Source organism: Bombina bombina, chromosome 2 (assembly GCF_027579735.1).
Source record: "Bombina bombina isolate aBomBom1 chromosome 2, aBomBom1.pri, whole genome shotgun sequence".
In the NCBI taxonomy this organism is placed as follows: Eukaryota; Metazoa; Chordata; class Amphibia; order Anura; family Bombinatoridae; genus Bombina; species Bombina bombina.
In genome coordinates, this window is record NC_069500.1 from 273,517,344 (window position 1) to 273,534,615 (window position 17,272).

General features: G+C 40.2%; 1 protein-coding gene across 4 annotated transcripts in view; it reads right to left on the reverse strand.

Annotated features, from left to right (window-relative positions):
• Positions 1-17,272, reverse strand: part of MCC (MCC regulator of WNT signaling pathway) — a 1,086,108-nt gene that overhangs the window by 266,363 nt on the left and 802,473 nt on the right. The window lies entirely within an intron of this gene.

The following is a 17,272-nucleotide window of genomic DNA, read 5'->3' on the forward strand; positions in this document are numbered from 1 at the left end:
TAGCTATTTTAGGATTTATATTTATTTTACAGGTAACTTTGTATTTATTTTAGCTAGTTAGAATAGTTATTAAATAGTTATTAACTATTTAATAACTACCTAGCTAAAAGAAATACAAAATTACCTGTAAAATAAATCCTAACCTAAGTTACAATTAAAACTAACACTACACTATCATTAATTAAATAAATTAACTACAAATAACTACAATTAAATACAATTACATAAACTAACTAAAGTACAAAAAATAAAAAAATAAGTTACAAACATTTAAAAAATATTACAACAATTTTAAGCTAATTACACCTAATCTAAGCCCCCTAATAAAATAACAAAGCCCCCCAAAATAAAAAAATTCCCTACCCTATTCTAAATAAAAAAAGTTCAAAGCTCTTTTTCCTTACCAGCCCTTAAAAGGGCCTTTTGTGGGGCATGCCCCAAAGAAAACTGCTCTTTTGCCTGTAAAAGAAAAATACAACCCCCCCCCCAACATTAAAACCCACATACCCCTAATCTAACCCAAACCCCCCTTAAATAAACCTAACACTACCCCCCTGAAGATCATCCTACCTTGAGTTGTCTTCAGCCAGCCGACCCACCGATGGAACCGAAGAGGAGATCCGGAGCGGCAGAAGTGATCCTCCAAGGGGCGCTGAAGAAGTCTTCCATCCATTGAAGTGATCCTCCAGGCGGCACTGAAGAAGTCTTCCATCCGGGCGATGTCATCTTCCAAGCGGCGCTGAAGAAGTCTTCCATCCGGGCGATGTCATCTTCCAAGCGGGGTCTTCAATCTTCTTTCTTCAGGATCCATCTTCATCCTGCCGACGCGGAACATCCTTCTTTCCCGACGGACTACCAACGAATGAAGGCTCCTTTAAGGGACGTCATCCAAGATGGCGTCCCTTCAATTCGATTGGCTGATAGGATTCTATCAGCCAATTGGAATTAAGGTAGGAAAAATCTGATTGGCTGATTGAATCAGCCAATCAGATTGAGCTCGCATTCTATTGGCTGTTCCGATCAGCCAATCGGATTGAACTTCAATCTGATTGGCTGATTCAATCAGCCAATCAGATTTTTCCTACCTTAATTCCGATTGGCTGATAGAATCCTATCAGCCAATCGGAATTGAAGGGACGCCATCTTGGATGACGTCCCTTAAAGGAGCCTTCATTCGTCGGTAGTCCGTCGGGAAAGAAGGATGCTCCGCGTCGGTGGGATGAAGATGGATCCTGAAGAAAGAAGATTGAAGACCCCGCTTGGAAGATGACATCGCCCGGATGGAAGACTTCTTCAGCGCCGCTTGGAAGATGACATCGCCCGGATGGAAGACTTCTTCAGCGCCGCTTGGAAGATGACATCGCCCGGATGGAAGACTTCTTCAGCGCCGCCTGGATGATGACTTCATCGGATGGAAGACTTCTTCAGCGCCCCTTGGAGGATCACTTCTGCCGCTCCGGATCTCCTCTTCGGTTCCATCGGTGGGTCAGCTGGCTGAAGACAACTCAAGGTAGGATGATCTTCAGGGCGGTAGTGTTAGGTTTATTTAAGGGGGGTTTGGGTTAGATTAGGGGTATGTGGGTGGTGGGTTTTAATGTTGGGGGGGTTGTATTTTTCTTTTACAGGCAAAAGAGCAGTTTTCTTTGGGGCATGCCCCGCAAAAACAGAATTTATGCTTACCTGATAAATTACTTTCTCCAACGGTGTGTCCGGTCCACGGCGTCATCCTTACTTGTGGGATATTCTCTTCCCCAACAGGAAATGGCAAAGAGCCCAGCAAAGCTGGTCACATGATCCCTCCTAGGCTCCGCCTTCCCCAGTCATTCGACCGACGTAAAGGAGGAATATGCATAGGAGAAATCATATGATACCGTGGTGACTGTAGTTAGAGAAAATAATTCATCAGACCTGATTAAAAAACCAGGGCGGGCCGTGGACCGGACACACCGTTGGAGAAAGTAATTTATCAGGTAAGCATAAATTCTGTTTTCTCCAACATAGGTGTGTCCGGTCCACGGCGTCATCCTTACTTGTGGGAACCAATACCAAAGCTTTAGGACACGGATGATGGGAGGGAGCAAATCAGGTCACCTAGAAGGAAGGCACCACGGCTTGCAAAACCTTTCTCCCAAAAATAGCCTCAGAAGAAGCAAAAGTATCAAATTTGTAAAATTTTGTAAAAGTGTGCAGTGAAGACCAAGTCGCTGCCTTACATATCTGATCAACAGAAGCCTCGTTCTTGAAGGCCCATGTGGAAGCCACAGCCCTAGTGGAGTGAGCTGTGATTCTTTCAGGAGGCTGCCGTCCGGCAGTCTCATAAGCCAACCGGATGATGCTTTTAAGCCAAAAAGAGAGAGAGGTAGAAGTTGCTTTTTGACCTCTCCTTTTACCAGAATAAACAACAAACAAGGAAGATGTTTGTCTGAAATCCTTTGTAGCCTCTAAATAGAATTTTAGAGCACGAACTACATCCAAATTGTGCAACAAACGTTCCTTCTTTGAAACTGGATTCGGACACAAAGAAGGCACAACTATCTCCTGGTTAATATTTTTGTTAGAAACAACTTTCGGAAGAAAACCAGGTTTAGTACGCAAAACCACCTTATCTGCATGGAACACCAGATAAGGAGGAGAACACTGCAGAGCAGATAACTCTGAAACTCTTCTAGCAGAAGAAATTGCAACCAAAAACAAAACTTTCCAAGATAATAACTTAATATCTACGGAATGTAAGGGTTCAAACGGAACCCCTTGAAGAACTGAAAGAACTAAATTGAGACTCCAAGGAGGAGTCAAAGGTTTGTAAACAGGCTTGATTCTAACCAGAGCCTGAACAAAAGCTTGAACATCTGGCACAGCCGCCAGCTTTTTGTGAAGTAAAACAGATAAAGCAGAAATCTGTCCCTTCAAAGAACTTGCAGATAATCCTTTCTCCAAACCCTCTTGTAGAAAGGATAGAATTTTAAGAATTTTTACCCTGTTCCATGGGAATCCTTTCGATTCGCACCAACAGATATATTTCTTCCATACTTTATGGTAAATTTTTCTAGTTACAGGCTTTCTAGCCTGAATAAGAGTATCAATGACAGAATCTGAGAACCCACGCTTTGATAAAATCAAGCGTTCAATCTCCAAGCAGTCAGTTGGAGTGAGGCCAGATTCGGATGTTCGAACGGACCTTGAACAAGAAGGTCCCGTCTCAAAGGTAGCTTCCATGGTGGAGCCGATGACATATTCACCAGGTCTGCATACCAAGTTCTGCGTGGCCACGCAGGAGCTATCAAGATCACCGAAGCCCTCTCCTGATTGATCCTGGCTACCAGCCTGGGAATGAGAGGAAACGGTGGGAATACATAGGCTAGGTTGAAGGTCCAAGGTGCTACTAGTGCATCTACTAGAGTCGCCTTGGGATCCCTGGATCTGGACCCGTAGCAAGGAACCTTGAAGTTCTGACGAGACGCCATCAGATCCATGTCTGGAATGCCCCATAATTGAGTTATGTGGGCAAAGATTTCCGGATGGAGTTCCCACTCCCCCGGATGAAATGTCTGACGACTCAGAAAATCCGCTTCCCAATTTTCCACTCCTGGGATGTGGATTGCAGACAAGTGGCAGGAGTGAATCTCCGCCCATTGAATTACTTTGGTCACTTCTTCCATCGCCAGGGAACTCCTTGTTCCCCCCTGATGATTGATATATGCAACAGTCGTCATGTTGTCTGATTGAAACCTTATGAATTTGGCCTTTGCTAGTTGAGGCCAAGCCTTGAGAGCATTGAATATCGCTCTCAGTTCCAGAATGTTTATCGGGAGAAGAGATTCTTCCCGAGACCATAGACCCTGAGCTTTCAGGGAGTTCCAGACCGCGCCCAAGCCCACCAGACTGGCGTCGGTCGTGACAATGACCCACTCTGGTCTGCGGAAGCTCATCCCTTGAGACAGGTTGTCCAGGGTCAGCCACCAACGGAGTGAATCTCTGGTCCCCTGATCTACTTGGATCGTCGGGGACAAGTCTGTATAATCCCCATTCCACTGTCTGAGCATGCACAGTTGTAATGGTCTTAGATGAATCCGCGCAAAAGGAACTATGTCCATTGCCGCAACCATCAAACCTATTACTTCCATGCACTGCGCTATGGAAGGAAGAAGAACAGAATGAAGTACTTGACAAGAGCTTAGAAGTTTTGATTTTCTGGCCTCTGTCAGAAAAATCTTCATTTCTAAGGAGTCTATTATTGTTCCCAAGAAGGGAACTCTTGTTGACGGGAATAAAAAACTTTTTTCTACGTTCACTTTCCACCCGTGAGATCTGAGAAAGGCTAGGACAATGTCCGTATGAGCCTTTGCTTGTGGCAGAGACGACGCTTGAATTAGAATGTCGTCCAAGTAAGGTACTACTGCAATGCCCCTTGGCCTTAGCACCGCTAGAAGGGACCCTAGTACCTTTGTGAAAATTCTTGGAGCAGTGGCTAATCCGAATGGAAGTGCCACAAACTGGTAATGCTTGTCCAGAAAGGCGAAACTTAGGAACCGATGATGTTCCTTGTGGATAGGAATATGTAGATACGCATCCTTTAAATCCACCGTGGTCATGAATTGACCTTCCTGGATGGTAGGAAGAATTGTCCGAATGGTTTCCATTTTGAACGATGGAACCCTGAGAAATTTGTTTAGGATCTTGAGATCCAAAATTGGCCTGAATGTTCCCTCTTTTTTGGGAACTATGAACAGATTGGAGTAAAACCCCATCCCTTGTTCTCCTAATGGAACAGGATGAATCACTCCCATTTTTAACAGGTCTTCTACACAATGTAAGAATGCCTGTCTTTTTATTTGGTCTGAAGACAATTGAGACCTGTGGAACCTTCCCCTTGGGGGTAGTTCCTTGAATTCCAGGAGATAACCTTGAGAAACTATTTCTAGCGCCCAAGGATCCTGAACATCTCTCGCCCAAGCCTGAGCGAAGAGAGAGAGTCTGCCCCCCACCAGATCCGGTCCCGGATCGGGGGCCAGCATCTCATGCTGTCTTGGTAGCGGTAGCAGGCTTCTTGGCCTGCTTACCTTTGTTCCAGCCTTGCATCGGTCTCCAGGCTGGCTTGGTTTGAGAAGAATTACCCTCTTGCTTAGAGGACGTAGAATTTGAGGCTGGTCCGTTACTGCGAAAGGGACGAAAATTTGTTTTATTTTTAGCCTTAAAAGACCTATCCTGAGGAAGGGCGTGGCCCTTTCCCCCAGTGATGTCTGAAATAATCTCTTTCAAATCAGGGCCAAACAGCGTTTTCCCCTTGAAAGGGATGTTAAGCAATTTGTTCTTGGAGGACACATCCGCTGACCAAGACTTTAGCCAAAGCGCTCTGCGCGCCACAATAGCAAAACCTGAATTTTTCGCCGCTAATCTAGCTAATTGCAAAGTGGCGTCTAAGGTAAAAGAGTTAGCCAATTTAAGTGCTTCAACTCTGTCCATAACCTCCTCATAAGAAGATGCTTTATTGAGCGACTTTTCTAGTTCTTCGAACCAGAAACACGCTGCTGTAGTGACAGGAACAATGCATGAAATTGGTTGTAGAAGGTAACCTTGCTGAACAAACATCTTTTTAAGCAAACCCTCTAATTTTTTATCCATAGGATCTTTGAAAGCACAACTATCTTCTATAGGGATAGTGGTGCGTTTGTTTAGAGTAGAAACTGCCCCCTCGACCTTGGGGACTGTCTGCCATAAGTCCTTCCTGGGGTCGACCATAGGAAATAATTTCTTAAATATAGGGGGAGGGACAAAAGGTATGCCGGGCCTTTCCCATTCTTTATTTACAATGTCCGCCACCCGCTTGGGTATAGGAAAAGCTTCGGGGGGCACCGGGACCTCTAGGAACTTGTCCATCTTACATAATTTCTCTGGAATGACCAAATTGTCACAATCATCCAGAGTAGATAACACCTCCTTAAGCAGAGCGCGGAGATGTTCCAATTTAAATTTGAATGTAATAACGTCAGGTTCAGCTTGTTGAGAAATTTTTCCTGAATCTGAAATTTCTCCCTCAGACAAAACCTCCCTGGCCCCTTCAGACTGGTGTAAGGGCATGTCAGAACCATTATCATCAGCGTCCTCATGCTCTTCAGTATCTAAAACAGAGCAGTCACGCTTTCGCTGATAAGTGGGCATTTTGGCTAAAATGTTTTTAATAGAATTATCCATTACAGCCGTTAATTGTTGCATAGTAAGGAGGATTGGCGCACTAGATGCACTAGGGACCTCCTGAGTGGGCAAGACTGGTGTAGACATGGAAGGAGATGATGCAGTACCATGCTTACTCCCCTCACTTAAGGAATCAGTTTGGGCAACATTATTATTAGTGGCATCATTGTCCCTACTTTGTTTGTCACATTCATCACATATATTTAAATGGAGAGGAACCTTGGCTTCCGAACATACAGAACATCGTCTATCTGATAGTTCAGACATGTTAATAGGCATAAACTTGATAACAAAGCACAAAAAACGTTTTAAAATAAAACCGTTACTGTCTCTTTAAATTTTAAACTGAACACACTTTATTACTGAATATGCGAAAAAGTATGAAGGAATTATTCAAAATTCACCAAAATTTCACCACAGTGTCTTAAAGCCTTAAAAGTATTGCACACCAAATTTGAAAGCTTTAACTCTTAAAATAACGGAACCGGAGCCGTTTTAACATTTAACCCCTATACAGTCCCTGGTATCTGCTTTGCTGAGACCCAACCAAGCCCAGAGGGGAATACGATACCAAATGACGCCTTCAATAAGCTTTTTCAGTGGATCTGAGCTCCTCACACATGCATCTGCATGCCTTGCTTCTCAAAAACAACTGCGCATTAGTGGCGCGAAAATGAGGCTCTGCCTATGACTAGAAAAGGCCCCCAGTGAAAAAGGTGTCCAATACAGTGCCTGCCGTTTTTTTAACAGAATTCCCAAGATTAAAATAACTCTCCAAAGTTATAAACCATTAAATATGCTTATAAAGTAATCGTTTTAGCCCAGAAAAATGTCTACCAGTCTTTAAAGCCCTTGTGAAGCCCTTTATTCTTATATTAAAAATTAAGAAAATGGCTTACCGGATCCCATAGGGAAAATGACAGCTTCCAGCATTACCAAGTCTTGTTAGAAATGTGTCATACCTCAAGCAGCAAAAGTCTGCTCACTGTTTCCCCCAACTGAAGTTAATTCATCTCAACAGTCCTGTGTGGAAACAGCCATCGATTTTAATAACGGTTGCTAAAATCATTTTCCTCTTACAAACGGAAATCTTCATCTCCTTTCTGTTTCAGAGTAAATAGTACATACCAGCACTATTTTAAAATAACAAACTCTTGATTGAAGAATAAAAACTACATTTAAACACCAAAAAACTCTTAGCCATCTCCGTGGAGATGTTGCCTGTGCAACGGCAAAGAGAATGACTGGGGAAGGCGGAGCCTAGGAGGGATCATGTGACCAGCTTTGCTGGGCTCTTTGCCATTTCCTGTTGGGGAAGAGAATATCCCACAAGTAAGGATGACGCCGTGGACCGGACACACCTATGTTGGAGAAAGGCCCTTTTAAGGGCTGGTAAGGTAAAAGAGATTTGAACTTTTTAAATTTAGAATAGGGTAGGGAATTTTTTTATTTTGGGGGGCTTTGTTATTTTATTAGGGGGCTTAGATTAGGTGTAATTAGCTTAAAATTGTTGTAATATTTTTTAAATGTTTGTAACTTATTTTTTTTATTTTTTGTACTTTAGTTAGTTTATGTAATTGTATTTAATTGTAGTTATTTGTAGTTAATTTATTTAATTAATTTAATGATAGTGTAGTGTTAGTTTTAATTGTAACTTAAGTTAGGATTTATTTTACAGGTAATTTTGTATTTCTTTTAGTTAGGTAGTTATTAAATAGTTAATAACTATTTAATAACTATTCTAACTAGCTAAAATAAATACAAAGTTACCTGTAAAATAAATATAAATCCTAAAATAGCTACAATGTAATTATTTATTACATTGTAGCTATCTTAGGGTTTATTTTACAGGTAAGTATTTAGTTTTAAATAGGAATAATTTATTAAAGTATAGTGTAGTGTTAGGTGTAATTGTAACTTAGGTTAGTTTTTATTTTACAGGTAAATTTCTCTTTATTTTAGCTAGGTAAGCTATTAAATAGTTAATAACTATTTAATAGCTATTGTACCTAGTTAAAATAAATTGAAAGTTACCTGTAAAATAAAAATAAATGCTAAGATAGCTACAATATAATTATTATTTATATTGTAGCTATATTAGGGTTTATTTTAAAGGTAAGTATTTAGTTTTAAATAGGATTAATTAAGTTAATAATAGAAATATTATTTAGATTTATTTAATTAATATTTAAGTTAGGGGGTTTTAGGGTTAGTGTTAGACTTAGGTTTAGGGGTTAATAAATTTATTGCAGTGGCGGCGGTGTAGTAGGGGGCAGGATAGGGGTTAATAAATGTATTATAGGTGGCGACGGTGTAGGGGGGCAGATTAGGGGTTAATAAGTTTAATATAGGTTGCGGCGGGGTCCGGGAGCGGCGGTTTAGGGGTTAAACTATTTATTTAGTTGCGGCAAGGTGCGGGATCAGCACAATAGGGGTTAATAACTTTATTATAGAGGGCGACGGTATAGGGGGGGCAGGATAGGGGTTACTAGGTATAATGTAGGTTGCGGCGGTGTCCGGGAGCGGCGGTTTAGGGGTTAATACATTTATAAGAGTTGCGGCAGGGTCTAGGAGCGGCGGTTTAGGGGTTACTAACTTTATTTAGTTGCGGGAGGCTCCGGGGGCGCCGGTATAGGGGGTAGAACAGTGTAGTTAGTGTGGGTGCTTAGTGACAGGCTAGCAATAAAGCTGTCAAAAAGCCGAAGAGCAGCGAGATCGGATGAGTGATAACTATCACAATCCGCTGCTCATCAACCCCGTACTTGGTGCGTGGCTTTTTGACAGATTTATTGATAACTTAGGCGAAATTTTTCAGGTCCGCGGCGGCGATGGTAGGCGAGCTTAGGCGGGCGTATTGGGCCGGCGAAGGCAGGTAAGTTGACACGTTGATAACTAGGCCTCAAACTGTTAACTGCAAACATCTTCTTACATTTTACTAAGGGCAGCTGGAGGAAAAGCCAATCTTTCCACGTTCTGTAGAAGGTGAATTTGAAAATTGACAAAAGTACGCGCAACAGCTAAAAATACCAAAACTCAAGTTTCTAAAAATAAAAGCCGTATAAACGTTTAGTTAAAGGGATATTAAACCCAAAAATGTCTTTCATGATTCAGATAGAGAATACAATTTTTAAAAAGTTTCCAATTTACTTCTATTATCAAATTTTTTCTCATGTTCTTCTTTGTTGAAGGGATACCTAGGTAAGTAGCGTGCACATGCCTGAAGCTCTACATAACAGGAAATAGTGCTGCCATCTAGTGCTCTTGCTAATATATAACATTGTTGCAAAACTGCTGCAGACACGTGCACACTCATAAGCTTACTTTACTGCTTTTTAACAAAGGATAACAAGAAAACGAAGAAAATTTGATAACAGAATTGGAAAGTTGTTTAAAATTGTATGCTCTATCTGAATCATGAGAGAAACAAATTGGGTTTGAAGTCCCTTTAAATACAGCATTTACAATGTGAATATTACGCTCTCTAAATAACAAGTAACCAATCTTGTGTCTTTTGGGGATTCTCGGAGTATTAGTTTTACATAACGTGAAAGAAGAACTATTAATCAACAAATACATTTATTAAATTTATGTGTGCGACTGTGCGCTTTATTCTCAAGGAAAGGCAAATTGCTTTATAATACGTTTTAAATGTGCTATCTCTCAGGTTCAGTTTTTTACTAAACATATTAAATCTTCTAGAAGCCAAATATGTATTTAACTATGTAGAAAACTCTTCGTCCCACATACAAACCAATTCCAATAAAAGTGTTAAATGTATGTGAAGGGGTCTACAGCTATCAGTTTACAATTTCAAAATGAATACCAAATACGCTTATTTTCCATTGGCAACAAATACACATCGTGTATGAATTATGCATTCTGTATCATTATAATATCCTTTTTAATAAATCAATAAATAATAGATGCTTTTAGTAGCAAAGGTGAGGTCAGCCTGGGGAAGAGCACTGCAAGTGTTTGGCAGCATGGCTAATATTAATTAACCTGCACAGGGCAGTAAACACACTTGAACAGGCAGTAAGCTATAGCTGTGCCTCTAGGTTGCAAAGTACTTCCACTTAATACTGCCATTAACACACAGAACAGTGTTTTTACCGCCTTGCCTGCCTGAGACACACACAGAAACAGTTTAATTTATTTATACTAATGCATAAAATAGAGCTGTTTTTACAGCTCTAGTAATACACAGTTCAATAATTTAACTACCAGTAGCATATAGAACTGTTATAGTATCCCCTTGGCTGCCAGTTACAAAAAAAAAAAAAACAACAACAATGATTTATCCCCTTGTTACTATATCAATCTTAAATGAAAGTGGCACACAGTAATGGATTTAACACCTTTAAGATACCAACACATAGAAAAGTGATTTTACTCTAAGTACAGGCAGTCCTCGGGTTACAGACATCCGACTTAAGTACAACTCGTACTTACATACAGAGAAAATAGAGCTTTATCGACAATCCTTCTTTCCAGGATAATCCAAAATACTGAAAATCCAATTGTCACAAGGACAGAAAGTGATGTGAAATTTTCTGAACAGGGGCACAGATAGCAAAACAAACTTTATCCTATGCTATCCAAAACAAAAAAAAAATGTTTGGCTAGAGTTTCACCTAAAAAAAGTGCCTGTTCCAACTTACATACAAATTCAACTTAAGAACAAACCAAAAGTCCCTATCTTGTACGTAACCCGGGGACTGCCTGTAGTTGTCAGGAAATCAGAGGGAAATGATTTAACTCCTTTGTGTCAGTCATGATTTTCTGTGGGTAGTAACATTATGTTACTTGCCTGTTCTATAATATGGTATTCACTACAGTCATTAATCTTTAGCTCATTCAGTGTGCAAGCTCTGCTGAAGCTTTTGCCTTTACAAATGTTGCCCTATGACTTTCCTTGATGAGGAGATGTGAGACGGCACATACAGGAGAATACTGTCGCTGCTACACATCACTTCTCAATGGCAGCCTCTTTGAAAGGTTGACAAAATACTGGTAAAGATAAAAACGTTTGCGGTCTCTAGATATATTTATCGATACCCCTAATGGCATACAAGGCCCTAGGCAGTTGCCTAGTTGTCCTAATGTCATGGCTGCCTCTGAAGCAAACTAAACTAAATACACACAATTAATAGTTTTGTATACTAATACTAAACTTGCCCTACTGCATTTAATCTTTCTTTAATTCAAATTACTTTAGTTAATGCTTCTTTCAAGTGTCCCTGTAAGTCCTTCATTTACATTTTGTCTGTTTCCCTAATTTTACTACATTGTCATATTTACTTTAATATAGGTATCTCTTAATCATATTCATTTATAAAAGCAGCAGTAAAATTGTCCTTAATAGGTCAACAAAGCCTTTGCTTTCTTCAGCTAAATACTTAGTTGTATCTAAAGCTGTTCATTTTTTCCATATTAAAACATCTAGATCAATTGCCTGGGGAACTAAAGAAGGTTTAACACAGTCCCCCGGAAATTAAAATGAGCTGTGTACATAACGATTTCCTTTAATGATGTCCACGTACTGCTAACCTACTCCAAACAGCAAGCTATATTGTTTTTAGCCGTCTCAATCTCAAGTGGTTACAGGAAAAAAAAAGACTCAATGTAGAATACTTCTTCAGCAGACGTTCAAAAGATGAAAGCCTCCATTTGCAATAGATGATTCAGAAAATGAAGAATCCAATATATATTAGGTGATAGCTCGCAGCGCACATACAAAGCGCTCCCAGGCTTTATGATAGTCTGTTTGCATTGTATAGCAGTACATAAGACACAATTGCAACTCAAAAACAATGTATTTCAAATTTAAATTCAAAGCACCATTTTATTGGCAGCGTCCTTTGATATAAGTTAGAAGCTCCTTATACCAAGTCAATCTGCTTTTATCTTTTTAAAGACCACAAAAAGCTGCTGACCTTCAGTACATGTCATGATTACAAAAGGATTTCTGATATAGAGCAGTATTTTTTTTAAAGCAATTATTATGTACTAGATATTCTAAAACATATTTCGAAAAGAGATTTTAGAAAAACTTTTGAGTTTTTCATTGCGTTATGTTAAAATAGCCGTTTAAAAAAGATAAAGGGACATTGTACTCAAAGCAACATAAAGTTCAAAAAGAACGTGGCCGGACTGTAATCCGATGGACAATATTCCGACAGTCAAGTGGCCGTCGGATAAAAGTCCAGACACGAGATAGATTAGATAGATTTGATAGATAGAGTATTTCCCAGACAGAGAACTACAAGACGTGCAGGCTGGGACCAGTGTTCCCCTCCAAGGACAGTTTTGTGAGCAGTCCAGCAGTGAAAAAGTTAATTAGAGCAATTAGCAAACACTATCCAATGCAGACTGCAAGATGGTTCCTTTATTAACTGCTTCACTGCTTTGCCGCTCACAAATCTGGCCTTAGAGGGAACACTGGCTAGGACCCATGGCTAGGTTCCCTGAGGCGGTTGCGGCGCCCGAGGCTCTGATTGGAACAGAGCACTCTGGAGCGTATGTGCCCTTGGCCGAACTCGGAACATGCTTCTGCATTCTGTCCGTTGGCATTCTGTCAGAATACCAAAAAGAAAATGCAGTAATATATTAATTAGAGCATTTTATTGTTGCACTATTTCTTGCATATAACTATGTGTTTAACTCCTGTAAGGGGATTAAACAAATAATGTAATCAACTCCACGGCTGCAATGCACTAGTGCTGAACACATCTGGCAAGCCAATTAGAAGAAGCATACAAGTGTAGCAACAAATAACCACCTAGTACTACATTCCTGCAAATTAGCTGATTTTCAACAAATGATACACAGAAAACAAAGTACATTTGATAAAGTAATTATGATGAAAAGTTACTTTAAACTGCATACTCTATCTGTACCAGGAAATGTTTAAAGGGAAATTAAACCCAAATGTTTTCTTTCATGATTCAGATAGATCATACAGTTTTAAACAACATTCCAATTTTCTTCTATTATCAAATTTGCTTTATTCTCTAGGTATCATTTGTTGAAGAAGCAGCAATGCACTACTGGGAGCTAGCTGAACACATCTGGTAAGCCAATGACAATGTGCATTTATGTACAGCCACCAATCAGCAGCTAGTTCCCAATAGTGCAGTGTTGTTCTTGCGAACAAAGCAGATTAGATAACAAAAGTAAATTGGAAAGTTTCTTAAAATTGCATGCTCTGTCTGAATCAAAAAGTTTAGCGTTAAAAAACTCTGCTGCTTGGAGAGATATTGCAGAGCAGACTTCACAGGGGCTGAACTACCCAAAACTGCAAGATCTCTCTCATTTCTGTATCTGAAGGAGAGACAAGCCCAGTGCACTTTGTATATTACTTTACACTTCAGATTGGGTATTTTAGTATTATTACATTCAAGATTTGCACTTTCTATTTTCTATTTTAATTTATTTAGATTTAGAACCAAGTGATTTTACAAAATTCTGATTATGTTTTGAAAATTTCTGTGTTAATTTAACAAATTAGGATCATACTTTGTATATTTCCGTGTATCTTTTACAACTTACATTGTGCTTTGTATTTTTGCTATTGTAAAATAAAACACAGCTTCAGAAAGTGGGGGGACAGGAGGGTTTCCTGGGTTGAACAGGGGATTTCTCAGGGTATGTCTGAAGCTCTCTCACAATTCTCATGACATACTGTAAGTATTTTAAACAAACTGGTCTTTCAAAAATACACTTATTTAACTGACAGAAAGGATATATATATATTTATTAAACAATAGGCAACAGCAGTTTAACTTATAGTGAAAATTATTCAGTTTAATTTGTAATTGATGCAAACTGAGCCTTTATATCAGCCCCAGATGTTTCTCCAGTTATCTTCTCTCTTCCCTGTGAAATTATGTATCCCAGAGAGCTTCATTACTTTCTATGGAGTTCATCTCTCAGGGACTTCCAGGTTCCTCCCTTTTTCTTATACAATTCAGAGAGTTCAGCCCCTGTGAAGTATGCAGTATAATGTGTTTCCATACTACAGCACCATTGATTATCAGATCCATAGAAAGTGCTGAAGCTCTCTGAGAAACTGAATCTGTAAGTTTTTCAATTTTATTTTAAATAAAAGAAATACAAAGTGCAATGTAATTTGTGAAAGATACAAAAAGTATGATCCCAATTTGTTAAAATAAAAACTGTGAAAGCATAATCATTATTTGTAAACTCCCAATCCTAAATGCACTGCTGTATACAAAATAAAATACAATAGAAAGTGCAAAGTTTAAATGTAATGCAACTTAATCTGAAGGGGCGTGTCCCTCAGCTGCACGTTAAATGGATGCCATATCAGTTGCTCTAAATAGATTGTGGATAATCTGCCTATTATCAGCAAAATGTGTAACCATCTAATCATTTCAGCTAGATATCAGAAGTCTGCAGAACATGCTATTATGGAGGATATATTATTGTTTTGGGTCCTACCTTTGCTAACTGATCCGGACCGTTGAGGCCTAAAGCAGGCTCTACGAGAAGAGGCCCTCATTTACCCCCCCCTGGTAGACAATAAGCCAGGTAAACAGTGCACTTACACTGAAATACAAATGACCCAACAACATGTTATATTTGAAGTGAGCAAGAATAAAAGGGGGCTTCAAGACAAGTAAGAAGTCTATAAACGATTGATGTGTGATGGAGCTCAGTAACAAAGCTATAATAATTGCTGCACTGACATTCGCATAATCTTTCTTCTGTTTGGGCAAGCAAACACGATATGGCGGAAGAAGGAGAACCACAGCTGAAGCTGACGCTACACCTTGTGCAAACAGAGAGGGAGTTTGAAAGTGAAACAATGGCTGCATGTTTTGCAGTAGCGGATGCAGCTTTATCTCATGATGATCTGGCTGTGATGGAGATACAGAACCTTGAGGATGATTACCCAGTTATGGAGGAGCCTTTGATCTTGTCCCCACAGGAGGAGGTGAGATGGTTCTGGATCCTGCTGCAAATTGGCCAACTGTGGTGGGGACGGTGGCTACATCTGAAGTGGACAAAGCTATTGTGGATTCTAGCCTCTTTGAAACTCATCATCCGCAGACCAGGAGGGCTCATGGGTTGCTGATTTGGTAGCAATAATACTTAGATGGGGAAAATCTTCTTACAGGGTTTGCTTATCATGGACTCTTAAACTAAACATGGAAGGGGACTGCACTTTCAGACTGGACTGGGTACACATCCTATGACCCTGCAATATGCACAGTCCTGGGTGTTCAAAAGCACTCTCAGACAGCTGCACTGTCCCTAGAGTCGCAGGCAGTTAACCCCGGACATGTCTAGGTGCAAGTCCCATAGGGAAAATTACAAAACAAATGAATACAGCACACAAAAGAAGTCCTGCACTCACTTGCAAGCTCTCAGCTAAGATTAAAAGCAAAAATAAAAGTGAGTTACTACATCTGGTCAAATGGGACAAGCCCAGGTACTACGTCAAGGTCTCTTCCAAAACCTGGGTCCTTAAAACAGCCAAACAAGGCAAGCTCTCAATCAAACAAACTGGAAACAAGTCAAGGGTTTACAGGTTTATGTAATCACCCTAGACATATACAAAATACGGAAGGGCACTGCACTCTCAGACTGGACAGGGTACACATCCTGTGATCCTGCAACATGCTCAATAGCACTCTCAGGCATCTGCACTGTCCCCAGACTCCCAGGTGTTTAACCCCAGACAGGTCTGGGGCAAGACCCATAGGGAAAATTACAAAACAAAATAAGAGGAAGTTCAGCACTCACTTGCAAGCTCTCAGCTAAAATTAAAAGCAAAAATGGAAGAGTTAGTTACCGCATCTGGCCAAATGGGACAAGCCCAGGTACCACGTCAAGGTCTCTCCCAAAACCTGGGTCCCTAAAACAGCCAAACTTGACTTGTTTCCAATTTGTTTGATTGAGAACTTGCATTGTTTGGGGTAAAGCAGATTTGGACTAAGCAGCGACATGTTTGCTGTTAACTGTGTACCGATCGCTCTCTCTGTCAAGGCAAGTATCTTAGGGGACTTCTCTATGAAGTTGTTGTTTTTTTTCTAGTATTTAGTATTATCTGTGGGAATATGTAAGTTCATAGATTCCTTTGGCGATAATTGATTCTTGATTGGATGTAGCTGCTGTATTAAACTCTTCTAGCAGGATAGTTTAAAGGTTTGTAATAACTATTATCTAACATTTTCATTAACAATCATGTTTTGTAATTCTCATATCAAGATTATACTTTGAGCACATTATAAACTTTCTATGTAATTATGCTATTAGATTATTATTTATAGAGAGTGTCATTTCCCTCAGGGTTGGGATAGATGTTACTTTCGCATATATTTTCCCTGAAGGCTACACTCATCATTTTGTAGTAAACTGCCACAACTTCCTTATGGCTAGATTTAGAGTTGGGCGGTAGCCGTCAAAACCAGCGTTAGAGGCTCCTAACGCTGGTTTTTACCGCCCTCTGGTATTTGGAGTCAGTCAGGAAAGGGTCTAACGCTCACTTTGCAGCCGCGACTTTTCCATACCGCAGATCCCCCTACGCCATTCCTATCTTTTCAATGGGATCTTTCTAACGCCGGTATTTAGAGTCGTGGCTGAAGTGAGCGTTAGAAATCTAACGACAAAACTCCAGCCGCAAAAAAAAGTCAGTAGTTAAGAGCTTTCTGGGCTAACGCCGGTTTATAAAGCTCTTAACTACTGTGCTCTAAAGTACACTAACACCCATAAACTACCTATGTACCCCTAAACCGAGGTCCCCCCACATCGCCGCCACTCTAATTAAATTTTTTAACCCCTAATCTGCCGTCCGCATGCCGCCGCAAGCTACGTTATACTTCTGTACCCCTAATCTGCTGCCCCTAACACCGCCGACCCCTATATTATATTTATTAACCCCTAATCTGCCCCCTCAACGTCGCCTCCACCTGCCTACACTTATTAACCCCTAATACGCCTCACTCCCGCCTCAATAACCCTATAATAAATAGTATTAACCCCTAATCTGCCCTCCCTAACATCGCCGACACCTAACTTCAAGCATTAACCCCTAATCTGCCGACCGGAGCTC